Source organism: Euprymna scolopes, chromosome 32, assembly GCF_053919585.1.
Source record: "Euprymna scolopes isolate OS-2025 chromosome 32, ASM5391958v1, whole genome shotgun sequence".
Lineage (NCBI taxonomy): Eukaryota > Metazoa > Mollusca > Cephalopoda > Sepiida > Sepiolidae > Euprymna > Euprymna scolopes.
The window spans coordinates 5,042,501-5,060,389 of record NC_136513.1 but is presented as its reverse complement, the minus strand read 5'-3'; the positions used below and the strand labels follow the sequence as shown (position 1 = coordinate 5,060,389).

The 17,889-nt window shown below is 33.4% G+C and overlaps 1 protein-coding gene across 12 annotated transcripts in view; it reads left to right on the top strand.

Moving 5' to 3' along the window:
- LOC145256191 (1-phosphatidylinositol 4,5-bisphosphate phosphodiesterase beta-4-like) overlaps positions 1-17,889 on the top strand; it is a 521,907-nt gene that overhangs the window by 101,752 nt on the left and 402,266 nt on the right. The window contains exon 2 of one of the 12 annotated variants that reach the window (XM_080114785.1): positions 15,955-15,999. The exons of 10 other annotated variants lie outside the window; for them this stretch is intronic. The gene's annotated coding sequence lies outside the window, so the exon portion shown is untranslated. Of the gene's footprint in view, positions 1-15,954; positions 16,000-17,889 lie in introns of those variants that run through there. One more of the 12 variants, XM_080114786.1, reaches the window with a different exon arrangement.

Below are 17,889 nucleotides of genomic sequence, written 5' to 3'. Positions count from 1 at the left end.
AAGAATGAATACTTTATGCCAAATTGATGGTTGAATATGATTAAATTTGTGCTCATTTTTGCATTGATACTAATCCCTATTAATCCCTATTAATCCCTTACTGTTTATCGAATGGATATCATAACACTTAATTCACTGCACCTCATCATAGTAAAGGCCCGTACAATATTTCAGCCAGGTCGGACCAGTAGTTTCTGAGAACAAGGGAAACGGACAAACAAACAGACCGAGAGAAATATGATATAGAAATCTTTAAAAGCTTAAGTCCAATTTGAATTGAAAAGAAATATGAAATGAAGTACCGATGCTGTTTTCTGTAAAGGCAAGATAAGGCATGCAACTAGGTACATCAATCAAAGAGCCCAAACAGGAAACCCATAAGGTCAAAAGCAGTAGATTCATATGAATGAGCAGGGAACGATTTTATGGTAAACTAAATTCTGCTGTTGGTATTGGTTCCTGCAATTCTTCCTGAAATCAGATAATTACTAGCTATATACATCCTATTCCCATCTCCCGTCCAGTCCCATCAATGTTCGAAAGGTGAAGGGAGTGTCATCTTGAGAAGCAAATATTTATATATATATATATATTACTCTTTTTCACCTCAAACAAGGTATATTGCCACTTTGGGATGTGTCTCATATATAGTTTTCTACCGACCTGTATACTTTAAACATCCTGAAACTGGTTTCATTTTTTATTTTTTATTTTTTTATTAGATAACATTCAATGCTCTCTCAAATGAGAAATAAAATTACTACTTGACTTTCTGTTGTTGGGACTTCATTCCTTAAAAAAAATTAATAAAAAAAGCTGACTTACCCTATCATTAACCTAAAGTCTGAGTGGCATGTCAGTTAATGGTCGGATAAGAAAGTGCTTTTTTTTTTTTTACTATCTTTTCAGCCTAAAGTTATTCAAAGCCAAACAACCATCTTCAAAAAATCGACCAGTTTTCTTTGTTTTGTTTTTCGATAAGTCAAATTACAATCAGTTTCCACACTTTAAAAGTATACACGTCGGGAGAAAATTAAATTTTAATGTGTTCGATGAAAGTTATCAGTTGTATTTTTTGTTTTCGATTTCTCGGTTCTTAATTATACTGAAACTTTACCACAAATTCAATCGCCATAAAATTAGTAGATATAATTATAACCATTTGGTGCAGGAGAGGCAGGTCTATTGCCGACGGCCCTAGGGCCACGAATTTGAAAAGGGGGCGTGTGAGCAAGAAAATTCAATATCGCCAAATCGATTCATAGTAAATGAATAAATATGATAATGTGCAAGTCACGTGAAGGCGAGAAACACACGTACAGACATAGACGAGTTGTGGTCATACAATTTTATTAATATATTCGTTTCCGGCGATGTCATATATATAAATATACGAAGGTCATTTACAATTCCTGAAGTTGTGGGCCATTTCACAATTTATTATCGGAAAAGCAATGATTTAGTAAAAGAAGAAAAAAAGAGAGACTTGGTTTTTCATTTAAAATTATTTCATTTAAAAATATTTCATTTAAAAATATTTCGTTTAAAAATATTTCATTTCAAAATAAAATAGGTGTAATTGTAGATTAATACCCTCAGCTACCCCCTACTTTCCCCCCAAAAGATCAAAAGATTCTAATTTTATTTAGTCGATTATGTGTGGCCAGTAACATTATAAAATGTGGAGAAAAGAAGAAATAAAAAAGAAAAGAAAAGAAATTGATATATAAATTTAGTGTAAAATGATCCCCAATTTCCGGGCCATTCTTGCATGTTAGGGTAGTTAACTATTCTTTTTTTTTTTTTTCTTTTTTTTTTTTTTTGTGCTATGACAGATAAATCCTGTCCATATTTTTTGGAGAGGTGGGGAAAAGCGTGTTACTTTTTTAAATGATTACATTCGGTTTTTGCGACTCAGACTTAGGGTTAGTGATAGTGCCTCCTTTGAGACCCCCCCCCCGTTTTTTTTCTATTTTTGATTTTAAGGAGGCGGGACAGTAAACTTTAATTTTACTTTAGCCAAAAATTACTTTCGAAATGACATTCATAATTTTCTTTTGTCTGTAATAGCTGGAACATAAGTTATTTAGAGTAAAACAGGTTTCGCCATTTCTTGTAAACTTAAAACCATGTTTTAATAAAAAGAAAGAAAAAAAAAACTTATAGCAATTTTTGTCATAATACACATGAAACGCTGGAATGAAAACTATGTTACTGTTAAAATTTAAGTTTATTTTTATTTTATTCTGAAATGATTACTTTATAACATTACCTAGCACAGTTTGAGTAGATTTAGCTCTACGTCCTCGACAATCGATCCAATTCCAAATCTGGGTCATTTTAAAGTAGATGATACAAACATCTGTCGGGTTAGCACATGCTTCTATGCAGTTCCAAGGGGCCCACCTTCCCAGGATTTTACCATCTCTCTTGAGAAGAGATTAGTTTATTGCTAATTGTATGAGGCGCAGCGCACCCCTATCAGGAAATGCTAACGGGGCTGCCCAGGCATTTTATGACGGCACACACTTATTTGCTGTCTTTTCAATTCTCACATTCCGACTGTGTGTCACATATTCCGGCGATGGTAGGCAGGTAGATAAATGCTATCTACTTTATAGTCTTCCCTACAATTGAAGAGAGAGACGCTTTTTTCGAAATTCTCGTTTTACTAAACTGATATTTAAAATTATTTTGAATAACTTAGGAGATTGACTGCTCAGTGTATTTCACTGCTACTTGGCTGCTGCAAATATTTTGTTTTCCTTAAAAGTGAGAAAAACAATAACATAGGTTTATTGTCTGTCGCCTAAGGCGTCCTCATTGGGAAATGCTGACAGGTCCGACCAGACAATATTATCAAAAACGAGAAGACCGTGACCGGTGGAATTTCGAAGAAATGTGTTAAGGAAATCTTATTTGAGTATCCTGTTGAACAATAAATTAATGTCAAATATAATTAACTGTCTTAAATTGTGTTCTTCTATGACAAGCTCTATTTCCTATCTTGGTTGTATTGAGTTTTTTTTTCTTTTTTAAGTGGGATTACTATATAAATATTTATATTTATATTCGCTTTAAGCTTATCTATTTCTTTGACATTGGTTGATAAATATTTTTGCAAGCACTACAAAGGTAACGGATTTCGCAGTCAATATACATTGTGATGTCATTATAAACCCTATTTGTTACTTCTGTCTATCTCATTTTCTTTCTTCTTCCCCACCCATTACTCTCCCCTTTTCTCACTTCTCTCATCCCCTTTAATCCCTTCTTTCTTCATTCCTCTCTCTTTTCATCCCCACCCATCTTTCTCTCTCTATCTTCAGCCTCGGTCTTTCTCCCACTACTCTCTCCCCCCTCTCTTTCTTCTCACCCCATATCTCTCCCTTCACCTCGCTATCTTCATTCCTCCCATCTATCTTCACCCTCTGTCTTTCCCCTTTTAAGTATTTACATCATTTCATTCCTCTTCCCACTTCTTACCATTCGCGTTGTATTTACATAATTCACACTTTCTTGTGCACGGTAACATGCAAGCAAAATAATTAAAAAAAAAAATCATCAGAATTTTGTTACCGCCCCAAAATGATCACAAATGATTATTAAGCTCGACCTTGTGTCAACCCTATCCCCTCATGGGGAGGCAGGTAAATTAAAACAAAAGATACAAGAAGAAGAAAAACATAGATAATAATTATATAGATGGACGGTTGTCTATCTTTTAAGTCGGCCTGCACGGACATTGGTCAACTAATTAATAATGTTGACCTCAAAATGTCCTTTCTTTCTTCTTACGTAATAATCAGATATACAAGCACTTCGACTTTTTACTTAGCTCAAATGAAATAAATAATTATCGATTTTTTAGTAGTAAGAAAAAAAAAAAAGAATTTTCTTAGTAACACTAGACGAGAAAATGGTTCTTTTCTAGAATAGTGTCTCCTCGGTTTCAAGGGAGGCGGGGGTCGGAGAGAAAAGCAAATCTCTAATTCTAACAAGAAATTAAGACTAATTTTTCAAACTTTATTGACTGAAGCAATTTCGTTTCGATTAATTTAGGGGTTTTATCACTGGGGTCTTAACTTATTTTATTTACTATAAAAATAAATAAAACCCTAACGAGAAAGATGTTTTTGATACCTTTCTATAACAACTTCAGGTGAATCAAAAAAAAAAAAAAAAGATTCTACTTGTTTAATTCTAGGCGATTACATGTGGCCCTGAAAAGTTGGCGGAAAGAAGAAAAAAAGAACAATTTTTTAAAAAGAATTTTGGACGTTGGATCAGTTATGTATATAAATTTAACATAAAATGATGCAATTTCTGGTTAAGAGCAGTTAATAATTCTTTTTTTGCCATGGGAAATAAATCTTTTTGTGTGTGTGTGTGTGTGTGTGTGTGTGTGTGTGTGTGTGTGTGTGTGTGTGGATCCCCTTTGTTTTAAACGTTTACATATGATTTTACGACTTCAGCACAAGTCAGCACAAATGATTAGTGATAAAATGGTCAACTACTCTAAAAAGCGTGATATTAATATACGACGCTATTCTAAAATAATTTTTTTCTTCTTTTCAACAAGTTTTTCAAGTGATTGCACGTAATCACATAAAAAAGTAAATTCTCACATTTTTTTTACCGTGAGTGTGTGTGTATGGGAGGAGGTGATTCAGTGGAGAGTGAATAATGTACACATTTACCATTTTGGAGGAGTTTTTTTTTTTTTTTATTCTGCCTATTGTCTCTGTTTACTTGTCTCTCTTCACGAGGGCAGAGTTAGACACAAGGTCGGTTTTTTAGATTTAGAAAATCCAGCTCAATAAAAAGGAGCTCCTGGACTGGGGGAAAAATGCCTCAGTCGGGAACGATTCTTCCATTAGTAAAACACTTACTGATTGAAGACAGAATATGATGAAGTGTAGTATCAAAACAGATACTGCAATTTGCTCTTAGCTATAAGGCCGAGGAGGATGAATGTTGTGACTACTGTTGTTGCATGTGAGAACCAAAGTGCTTGCTTGCTGTTTTTGAAGAAATTCACTAATTTCAGAAGAGTTTCCGATGAGTAGCTATATTGTACAAGTTCTGCAGGTGAAAATGAGTTTTCGGTGGGTAGCTGTTCTGTACAAGTCTTGGACTTAAAAATTTTGCAGGCAAAAAGCAAAGATATTTCTTGTGTGGACACAAAAAATGATGTGCAGGAATGCTAAAAGATCCAATATTTTTATGGAGCAATTCTGGTTTCTGATTGGTTGTTAGCAGGATGTGGCTCCATTTGATTGGTCAGTTCCTATCGCCAGTGTCTATAAGTAGAAGCTTATATTTTCAAATATGAGCTTTAAGTACGTTTTTCATGGTATGTTGTTTTTATGGTGATTGATGAAGGATGTATACGCTGATGGATCTATAATATGACTGTGGTATTGTAGTGAGGGTAAAGTAAAAGTAAGAACTAGCTAGGTTAGCTTAGTTAACAATAGTTTATGAAGACTGTCCCCCTCCCTCCTTACCCTCATTTTTCTGCCTTGTGGCAAAGGTTTCTTTTAAAATTTTGTATTTTAAACGAAAATAAATATTTATCCTCATATCAAAAATATAGCAACACACTTTTCTCCTTTTGTCTTTCTTGTCTGTCTTTTGAAAACGTTTGAATGGAGATTTTCTCAATTTTCTATTTTCCTGATTGATTATCTATTTGATAGCTCAAGGTGTGTTGTTAACATAAGCTATCCCTTCTTAGCCTATGTTGTCTTGATAGAGAATAGTATTTCTTGTAGCTAGACTAAAATAATTATGATTGCTTTTGTATAATTTACTGTTAATATTATTATTATTATTAATAATAATAATAATAATGCTAATAATAATAATAATAGCTTGACTAATACACATGAGCCACACACACGGCTCAGACGAATTGCTGCAGAGACAAAACATGAAGAAGCGTTACATGGAACCAAGAACATTGAAGATACATATCCATAAGTTCTGTATCCCCCATCCCCTTCCATTACCCAATCACCGCCTCCCACAAAATAATGATGCCAAATAGCCGAGAAGGGTCAAGGATGATGGAAAGTCTGAGGAGAGAGCATTGACCAGACCTCTGCTGGACAAGTGCGAGGAGAACTGGGACCTTGGGGAGGCTTATTGCCACTCAAATTCCAGTGGAGACCAAATGGTCGCTTCTAGCGAGAGTTCGATGATGGGCAGCTGTTGCAATAATGCAAATTAATTTGCAAATTTTATCAGAAGAGGTGGAGAGCACTGGAAAACTGGGAGGATTTGTTGTCACTCAGCTTCCAGAGAACACCACAGGCTATTTTCAAGGAGAGATCCTTTAAGACCTGTGTGAAAGCTCCTTGTGAGATAATAATAATAATAATAATAATAATAATAATAATAATAATAATAATAATAATAATAATAATAATAATATTCCTCTTCAAATAATAACTGCCTGACAGTCAATATTGTTAAGAAAAAAATTACCTTTACTTCGAAATGAATAAATACGAAACTAGTAGTAGGCCTCCATTGGTCAGGGTCAACCATGGATGAAGTTTCCTTAGCTTAGTTATTCCGGTTGTTTGCTTGAGTAGAGCAGAATTGTTTATGATTGAAGAGAGCAGACTTTGTCGCAAAGATTGCAAACATGTGTCGTCCCTGGGCTGTTAGCAATTATGTTTTCCTTTCTGTATGCGCGCTTCTCTGCAGCAATGTTTATTATCTCCCCCCCCCTCCGCTTTCAGATGTTGGTGCACGGTTCAGCTCCATAAGTAGTCGTTTGCGATGTTCTCTTATGATTCAACGTTGATGTTCCTTGACTTCACGTCTATCCTCACAGCATTTTTATATCGAAGGTGAGGGCGGCCAATATACCTTCTTTCGGACTCCATACAGGATGTTCTTTAAAATGTGCCCATTCTCCATACTGTTGACATGGCCCAATCAACATAGTGTGTGTTGCCTTATCAGGGTGAGCATGTTGAGAAGGTTTGTGCGGGATAGAACCTCTGTGTCGGAAACCTTATCCTGCTCAGATATGTCAAACTACATTTATATTTATATTAAAACATCTTATTCAATCATACAAAAAAAAAATTAATCATTTATATATACTGATCAGAAAGCTTACAGAATATAGAGTTAAGGCTATATAATCAAAGCTATAATTCATTTCTGTTTCTACAGGGTGTCCCAAAAGTCATTGGATGGTTTTGAACTTAAATAGATTCTTTATTTCTGATGATATCTTTCTCTAATTTTAACACAATCTGACTGAGACATTGGGAATTTAAAAAAAATGAAAAATTTAAATAATCTTTATTTATGAAAAATAATGTCTTTTAAATGTTGCCCATTTTCAGCTTTGCATATTTATGCTCTTTCCAAATTATTATTCATGACAGATTACGGAATCTCTTGATTGCGATTTAACTCCCCTATTTCGTTTCTGATGTTTTCTTTCAATTCTAGCAGACTTTTTGGACACCCTAAACTTTGCAGGAATTGAAGGAAAACATCATTACAAGCTTTATTTGAAATGAAGAAAAGCTCAACAAGTTTTGGGTTAAAAGGACAAACTTTTTTCTCTACAATTCGAATCAATTTTACGCAAACAATTGGATGTTAAATTAGCCATTGTGTGAATAATATCCAAGATAAGAACAGTAGTCTGAAGAATCCAAATGATAATACATGTTTTACTCTTTTATAATGTTTAATTGAAAATATAAACAAAAGTGTCACCTGTGGAAACTTTGAGAGAGACAGCCAACAAAACTCTGTAGATAGAAAACATTACCATGTTAAAATTTTTCCTGGTGTTATAAGTTGCAAGCATAGTAAATGTAATTCAGAGTAAGTGTACCTCCACCTCTCTCTATTCGTCACTAATAAAAAAATAAAATATCTATTAGAATTAAATATTAACATTAATGAAACAGATTGAAAATAACATTTTTAAAAATCTTTTTAAGAACACCTACAAGTATTTATTTAACCAATAAGTGATGAAACATTATTTTATATACATTTTGTCAAAACTATTTTTGTCAACGGAATAGGGGACAATAATATTTTTCTTTATCTATGATGACTATCAAGTTTTAAAAGTGTATGTAACATCCTTATATTAAAATTTCTATCTTTTTACCTCTTTCAATCCATCTCTTTAGCTTTCTCTTTTTCTCCTGTCTCTGTTGTTTCATATTCATCCCCTCCACCCTTCTTTCACCTCTATCAAGTTCATTCTTCTCTCATAAATAATAATAATAATAATAATAATAATAATAATAATAATAATAATAATAATGATGTAAATCATTCACCCCTCCTTTATATAATAGTTTCTAAAATTGAAAATAGCAGACCCCTTCCCCCTCAATGAAATCCCGCCCAGTTGACTCCCACACCCAGAATTAATAATTTTAACATTTTAGATATTATCCATCGGAGGGTCAACTCTAATCAAGAATATACCAACTTTGTTGGTGTTTGCTTTGTAATTTTTCATTTCTAGTTGGACATACACACACATACCAACACACAGGCAACTTCCTTTTATATATTTACTAGTGGGAGTACCCGCCATTGCCCAGGTGTGGATAGATGATGTAGTAAGGAGTTAATATAACCAGAAAAAAAGAGACTAAAGCGAACGGTAAAATAATTCAGTTTTTGTTTTAAAAGGAAAAAAATCCCATTACATAAGCCTCAAAGTAAGAAAAAAAAAGGAGTAGGTAGGCAGGCAGGTAGGCAGGCAGGCAGGCAGGCAGACAGGCTTGAACCTGTAAAATAAAGGAGGAAAAGAAGGTGAACAAAAAAGCAAACCGCGGCCACCATGACATACGACTTCGCTACCGTTCAAATTAAGGCTAGTCATTGCAAGTGCGTATGATGACTTTACAGAAATGTTAGCAAAAAAGTGACCTCTCTTTGTACAAAACTGCCCAGTTGACGGTAAAGGAATGAATGTTTTTGGCCAATTTTTTTATATTTGTCGTCCGAAGAGTCGAGCTTTAAAACAATACCAATCTCGTGAAAATTTGTCGCCTCTGTCAAAAGTTTTTGCAATGCATACAAACACACACATTTTGCCTTCTATATATAAAAAGCGAAAATGTGTGTATGTTTGCTTTTTGTGTATGTCTGCAAAAGGCTATTTTCCGGCGGATTTAATTTGCCCGACTTTGAAACATGATATATTCGACATTTTTGGATTGGCGCATGTTGCTTTCATTTTTCGGTATAAAAAAAGCGAAACTCGATTTGAATCACTTGCCCACGGCGAGTAGTCTCCAGAAAGCGATGTAACGTTTGGTCAATGTCGGCTTATCATTATCATATCAGACGGTTGCATTCATTTCGAGACGAAACACTCCCCCTAATAAACGGGGAGCTGGTTTTCCCCAAAGTTAGGTAAAAACAAACAAACTGGGTTATTGACCTCATTAAAAACTGTCCTGCAGAAAATGTTAATTGCTTAGGTCGTTAACTCTACGACTTCTACTTGACATCATTAAGTACGGGCACCTGTCAATTCTCTTCTTACTTAAATAAATTCAAACGTCTTTCAGTAACTTATTCTGGCTGGCCGAGCGGTTAACGTGTCATGTTTTTTTTTTTCACATTTTATTTTCCAACTTCGCCTCAGGGCTTCGGGTTCAATCCTACCTACTTACCAAACCTTTTTTTTATCCCCCCCCCTGTTTCTTTTTGATTTAAGAGCACACACCTCGAAACACCCATGCAACGCCGAGTACCCCCTGCTAGTCTATATATATAAAAGCCAAAATGTGTGTGTGTGTGTGTGTGTGTGTGTGTGTGTCTGCCAAAAACTTTCGACATAGGCCACGGATTTTTGTCAGATAGGTATCATTTTCAAGCTCGAACCTTCGGCCGACAAATATCGAAAAATTGGCCAAAAATATTAATTCCTTCACCCTCAACCTGACTCTTTTCTACCAGGAAGGGTGGGAAAAAATCGTATCTTCATCACAACATGGCTTCTACGCATGCGTCAACATGCAAAAGACGTTTTACCTTGAATTCATTTAAATATTATAAAAAACGACCTACATTCGCCCACGCGTCCATAGCGCGAGGGATTAAGTGACAGTGTCGTTATCTTAAGATTGTAGTTATCAGATATATTTTTTTTCGATTTTTAAACTTTTAATAGTGAACAAGGTGATTTATACCATTTTTTTTTTTTCGCTTTTCACTTTTTTTTTTGTTTTTCCGAACATGTTCATTTTTTTTTTTTCATTTTTTTTATTTTTGTTTATCCGATTTTTTAAAAGAAGTTTTATGTCCGTTCGCTGTTTTTTGTTTGTTTTGTTTTTCCGATTTTTTTTAAAAAGTTTAAACAGGTTTATTACTTCGTTTATTCTTTACCCCCACCCCACCCTTACACACACCTCCAAACGCCTGGGCAACGCCGGGTACCCCCGCTAGTTCATACATATAGATAAGATAAGATATAGACACAATAATTACAGCAAGTCACAGAAAACGTGAAATTTACATTTTGATAAATTAATGGTTTGTATTAGAGAAACCCTAGAGTTGATATTGATTAATCACATGTGGAAGTAATTAAAGATGAGAATGTATTTTAATAATGTATATCTCGGATATATGTACAAATGACATAAGTGATTAATGTATGAGTACGTTTTGAGAAATAACTATGCACATGGACAGATTTATTGAACGAGATCACAGCTTAAGATTAACTTTGCTAATGAATTTATAAATCAATTACAGATCTGATAAATTGTACAAATACATTTGGCGTCAGTTGTTGAGGATCTAAAACTTATCTGACCAGCCGTCTCTTAAGTGGGTCTTTAGATCAGCTCAGCCATGATCTCCGTTAAGTCAAGCTGTTGATATGAAGTTTAACATTCATTTTACATGCTGGCATGTGTTGAGCGACTTTTAGAACTTCCAAGCTAATCTATCTCTGGTAAGGTTTTTATGTGTCCCTATTTCTCCCAAATCTATCGTTATCGCTTCCTCGCATGTTTCACCTCAACTATTCTAAATCTACTAATCCAAGAACTCTCATCCTTACTTTCAATGTGACCATACCATCGAAGTATCGTGTTCTATACACATCTCCCTATACTGTTCAAATTTAATCCTCCTCTGAACCTTCATTTGTGAATTTACCTAACAAAAACGAAGTGTCGTGTTTCCCTTCCACCTTTAGTTCCATTTTTCTTTTTTATGTTTGCATAAAAGCAAATCTCTTTGAAACTCCAAGAACTGTGTTCTTTATATTTACTACCTCATTTTTGACTTTGTCTTATTTTCTTATTTTATTTGTTGTGTGCCAACTTGTTTATTATCATCAAGTTGTGCTGTGGCTCAATTGTTTTTATTACAGATGGCAAATTGGTAATCTTTCCATGTCTTTTTTGTGCATGTCACGTTACTTTAGCTGATTACATTTGTGATATTCTAAACAAACTTGTGAAGTCGGAAAGAATAAAGTCTGACTTCAACTCTATTTCTAAAATATCCGACTCTAACTCCATGAAGTTTTCCAGTATTCAGTAATAATCGCAGTCGGATTACAAAACCCAACTTTGATTCTGGACCCTAGCATTCTTACAGGTCTGACTCTTTCAGAGCTTTTATTTCTTTTAATCTTTGACTTCACAATCCTAATTTTAAAGTTTAGTTTGTATAAACATACAAGTGTTAACTTTTATTCATATATATAGTTAACGAGGTCGTTTAAATATAAATAATTGGTCCGACACACAGAATTCCAAAAATTCTCATTTTGACTAACTCTTAGAACTCCAAAATATCCATCGCCTTATTTTAAACTGTTCCAATATTCAAACTGTCTGTTGCCTATTTGGAAATTAAAAATTCTGACTCCAACACTTAACATTCTTGCAAGTTCGACTTTCCAAAACTTCCGGCTTTGCAACTCTGGTTCTACATTTCTTTTGTATGAACATGCACATATCACTTATTTATATAGATCAGTTACAAAACTAGTTATTATATTGGGGATGAGTCTTTTAAAATGAATTATCTGTTGTTCTAACCATGTAACAACGACAAAATGCCGTTGTGAAATAAATTACTTAATTGTTGAATGGTATAAGGTTCGACTCCGACTCCTAGAATTACAAAATGTCCGACTTCGGCTCCTTATTTTTAAGTTTTTCAATATTCCAAAATCATCTGAGTTAGATTAAAACCTCCGATTGACTGCTTTAGTATAAACAGACATGCGTTCACTTTTTAATTAAGATTCAAAACTAACCATTATATCAGATATATTTTTTCTTTTTAAATAAATCAGCTGTTACTCTAACCACCTAACATTAAAATGGTGTTGTGAAATAAACTTAATTGTCAGGATAAACTTGAAATATCAATAATTACTTCCTTTTACTTCCAATTCTAATATAAACAATTAGTATGTCATTGAGCACACAATATGGTGCAGATTTTGGTATGGGAAGGGAGAAATTTTTATGAGAAGATTATGTCAAACCACTTATAAAATGTGGGTAAGGGATTGTTTTTTTGTTGTTGGCTATCCCTTCAATGGAAGAGGATTTGAGTTTTGGTTACTTCCCTTTCTCATGCTTAATGTTGTGATACTTCTGTAGTTTTTAGCTAAGATTTTTTTAATTTAAATTCGATTTTTACAATATCTTATACAGTATTTTTTATTTATTAAATTGTTATTTATTAAATTGTTGTTAAATTTGTTATATTGTTATTAATTGTTAGTACAGAATAGTTAACAAAGCACCTCCTATCCTTGTTAAGAATAGATTTCTAAATAATAACGTTATTATTTTGGTATGGTCTATAAATTGCATAAGTACTAAAGCTGTTATGCAAGAACTCTTCTCTCAGGTCAGCTATTACATCCATGAAAGTGAGTATGATCAATAATCAGCAAATAGACCCCTATAACATACTGGTTAGCATCTTTACTAATGAATCAGAAGACTGGTTTCAATCTTCGGTTTAGTCCTATCAAAAGCTCAAAAAATAATACTTAATCTTTCCTTACTGAACACTTACTATCAAAAGATGAAGATCAAAAGTAATCCGGGGAAATGAATAATGCTCTCACACCTCCTACGCCCCAGTTTGTTGGCCAATAACAATAATTATCATCGATTTATTTATTTTAAGACTTTCATCTTTGACTATGAATGGATGTATTTTTCCTCAGTTATCAGTCGCTGCTGCTTGGATAATCTTTGTAGTGATCTAAAACCTTATATGATATGCTTATTTATAAGATTTTCATCAACTGAAATCTAATTTTAATGATTATGTGTGTGTGTGGCCTAAAATTGTATCTTATGGGGAGGCCCCAATTTAAGGGCTATCGGGAAATGTGGAATAATACTTTTATTAGAGATCTATGAGTATCACAAGTATACTTGAGAGAGCAAAAATAAAGTATTTTTCCCACATCTGGTATGGCGCATCTACCTCTAGTATGTCACTCTTAGACAGGTCCCCCAAAAAAAAAATCTCCAATCTATTAGGTCCCACACTATCAGTCAAGCTCTCACCCTGTCCCATCGCCACAATGTCACATCCCTGAGCCTGTTTTACAAATATTTTAATGGAATGTGCTCCGGTAAACTCAAAGCACTAGTGCCTCCTTGACATACATACCCCGATTTACCCGACAAGCAGCAAAATCTCACCTCTTTACTGTTAAGGTCCTAAATGCCAGGAAGCCTTCTACTTTATTAATTTATTCCCTTGGATTGCTAGACTTTTGAATTCGCTTCCTGTTTCCTGATTCCCTGCCTGTACTAACCTGCAGAAGTTTAAATGTAATGTGAACATACATCTCACTGCTTAACTCTTCACAGTCGCTTGTTAGACATGATCTCAAATGGTAGCCTCTTACATTTCAAGTGGCAATGTGCTTGCTTGAAGTGAAAAACAATTTAAACACAATTAGATGTATACATGGACATGAAAGAAGTAAATAGACACATTTTTATCATTAATAAATAAGACTATTATCAAAGAGTGCTCATGCAAGATCATATTGATTATTTTCCCTCCCTGATAAATTGGACAATTGGTTAATAGTGGAAACGGGAATCCCAAGGTTTGCTGTAATTTGAAACTGATTAAGTCTACCTTCAGATTAATCTATAATATGGTTCCTGAGAATCTTAATGATTCTTTGGCTCATGTGATATTTAAATGATGATATAGAATATATTGATATCTGAAACATTATACATCTCAGCTAATATAAAATATTAATGTTTCAAACTTGTATGACTGTTTTACATAGTCTCAAGTGCTGGCCGTCGGCTAAAGAAGTAGAAAATTTGAACATATATATTGTCTTGTCTGTCTGTCTGTGTGGGGAACGGTCTCTACCAAACTACTCCGTCAGTTATTTGTCTACAGACTTGAACCTTGATATATATAAGGATATATAGAGGTTTGGATGTGTGAAACAAATTCAATTTGGTTTTTAGCTGGTAGAAATAGCTGCTAAAGGGTCAAAATCGAAAAAAATTAAACTTGACAGGTATAAGTCAACTAAACGTGTTATTTCTGTGCATGTGCAAATATGCATTACATATCCCTTTAACAATGTTATTTTTTAAGTTTTTAGATGTGTAAGAACAAAGCACAGATAGTAAGGAATAATGCTGGAGAACTATATGTTTTGACTTTAAGTCCAGCTGATGGCATCTAAGTCATATTTTTTTGTTTTACTTTCAAAATCATTACTATATTGTCGGTACAATATAATAATCAATAAAGAATTGGCTCTATAATAATATATGTGAAATATACATAAATTAAAATATATTTAAGCATATTTTATGACCAGACAATGCCAAGCAGCCTCCTATCTCTCTCTGTCTCTGTCTCTGTCTCTGTCTCTCTCGCCCCCCCCCCTCTCTCTGTCTCTCTCTCTCTGTATATATATATATGTCAGTGTTGGGGCGATGAATCAGAATTGGAAATCGGAAAAATCGGAAGATTTGGGGGTATCGGAATCAGTATCAGAATTGAAAAATTGATGCCTATTTTCTGATGCCAAAACGATTCCTTTAATTGTCTTTTTATTTCATTTCATTTTGTTTAAAGTAAACTCTTTCATTGCTAGTAATAATGATAATATAAATATTTATTTATTGAATTTAAAATAATCGTGAAGCTAAAATCGATAGATTACTCTCCATAAGTGTATTTTGACGTTTAGGGAAATATCTGCATATGTAACATTTTTTTTCTTTTCTTTTTTTTTTTTTTTGTTCACGAAAATCGGGAACCTAACAATCTTATAGTTAAATAATTAGAGATTTATAAAAAATCGGAGTCGGAATCAATAATTTAGCACGGAATCGGTAATTGTATCGGAATCTGGAAAAATATTGGAATCGTCCCATCACTAATATATACATTTTAAGGGGATTAGAGTTTATTTTAATGTATTAGTAAATGCATTAATACAATTAAAATAAAACAGTGTTCGTTGTAATGTAGATATATAATAAGCTCGATAGGCATAGATATCCTAGAGCTATTTTAATAATGAGTAAAACGATTGATAATTTATAATTAAAATTAAAAATCGGTTTTAGAACAAACAAAATCAATAAATTGTACGATCATTTCGGAAACGATGTTTTTATTGAGACAGGCAATACGTCTTGGGCAATAATTTTATCATTTGATTTTATAAAAGAAAGTCTCCTCATCAACAAAAAGAGTGGGTGTTTAAAGACACCAAAAATAAAACTAGCATTTTTTAAGTAAGGCAGATATATCTTTTAATCGTTTGCCTTTAAAGCTCGTAAGTATCATCTTCAATGCATTCATTGGGATGTTAAATGTAGTTTATGAATTCATAAATGTGTGTGTACGTGTTTTATAATCATCCTAACTTCTTTTCTTTTCTTTTTTCAGGTAAGAACACTGAACGTTTGTCAATATGAAAAAGATAATAAATTGGTAAGATTTTAACTCAATTCTGATGATAATTGTAACCATAAAACAGTTCAGCCATTATTATTGTTATCTATTATATAAATCTCACCTGTCTGTTTAAATGTATGTATGTATGTATGTATGTATGTATGTATGTATGTATGTATGTATGTATGTATGGCTAAAAATTTCAACAGAGGCGACGGATTTTCACGAGATCAGTATCGTTTTGAAGCCCGCCCCTTCGAATGGTTAATATCAAACAGGGCACTTTTCTACAGGGAGGGGTTGGTTTTTTTCGCCAATATTTTTTAAAGTCATCCCTCTTTTTGATTGTCTAGCCTTAATTTAAACCTTCGACACTTCTGGTTTGGTGATGACCGCAACAGCAAAGTAGGCACTTTTTTTTTCACATTCTTTTTCTCCTTTGCGGTCGGGCTTGAACCTGCCTGCCTACTACCACTTTTTTCCCTCTTTTTGCTCAACACACGCCTCCAAACACCCGGGCAATGCTGGGCACCCGGGTTAGTATGTAATAAACGGTGGGAAATATCTGACAACGTTATATAAAATAAATTGAGTAAAATGTTTTGTTTTAATCAGAATCAGAAGTTATATGGTTTGATTCTGACTCTAAGGATTTCAAAAACTGAAACTCCTAGAATTGCAAAATATTCGACTTCAATTCCTTATTTTAAAGTCTTACAATATTTAGACTGCATGCTGATTCTTTAAAGATTAGAAAGTCTTATTCCAACTCCTAGCATTCTTCCAAGTCCTATTCCAATCTTGTTTCCTTCCAAAGCCGCCAGCTCTGCAACTCTGCAACTCTGGCATTAAGTATATATATATATATATATATATATATATAAACAACCATCAGGATTTTAAAAGTATACCGAGTAAAAAAAAAAAAATGATGGGCAGATGTCCATGTACTTTGAAGGTCAGGACATTAAAACTTCTCATTTATGAAACACAATACCATGAAACTGCTTCTTTGTAGACTACAACATGGTCATGTTCTAACCCAATGTGAACAAATATTTGTCATAAATCATCCTTATCAGTAATCACTGTTCATTTCATTCATCATTTTAATCCTCATATTATGTTCTTCATTATTTAGCTGATAATCCATCTACCTCATTAATCTTCTTCCTCAAGTGGATTTTGGCCTTGATAAATAATGACTCTTTAGTATAAAGAAAAAAGTTTTACCACCAAGTGCAGGACGAGAGTCCTTACAAAGTAGTCTCATCCCGTGTTAAAATCAAAATATTTCCAGGTATTATTTGATTATTCAGACTACTATTCTCATCTTGAGTATTATTTGGCCGATGTAACCTCCGAACTTCTTCAGGTGTATCTTGTCAAATTCACAAATCTTTCCGTCAAACTCATGAATTTGCACAAAATTTTGAATGGATCCATTATTAAATCCACGAGCTTAAAAGTGTTAAGTAATTGAGGCTTAAACTTCAAGAAGAGTGTTAATTGCAACTGAATTTTATCTAGTACTATATATGTTATACCATGAGTCTTTGCGGACAATTGTAATATGGATTTTGGGAGCCTATTTTTGCTTTTATTAGATCTCTACTAATATGCCAATAACAACAGGCTTTTACAGTCACAGGCTAAACGATGTGGAAAATGACATGCCTTTATTTGTCTTAAGAAATGCTAGATGTCATGAACTGTAGATCCTCTAATCCTTTCATATCCAAGAAATTATCATACTTGGATTCGAGCTGCTCGGTTGTAAAATATGCTTAGACATGATATTTTAATTTATACAGATTGTGTATGTATTATTATTAAAATTGATCCTCTATTGAATATTATATATTACAAGGAATAATTTGCCCAGTGGATAAATGCACAAAAAACAAAACAAAATAATAATAATGA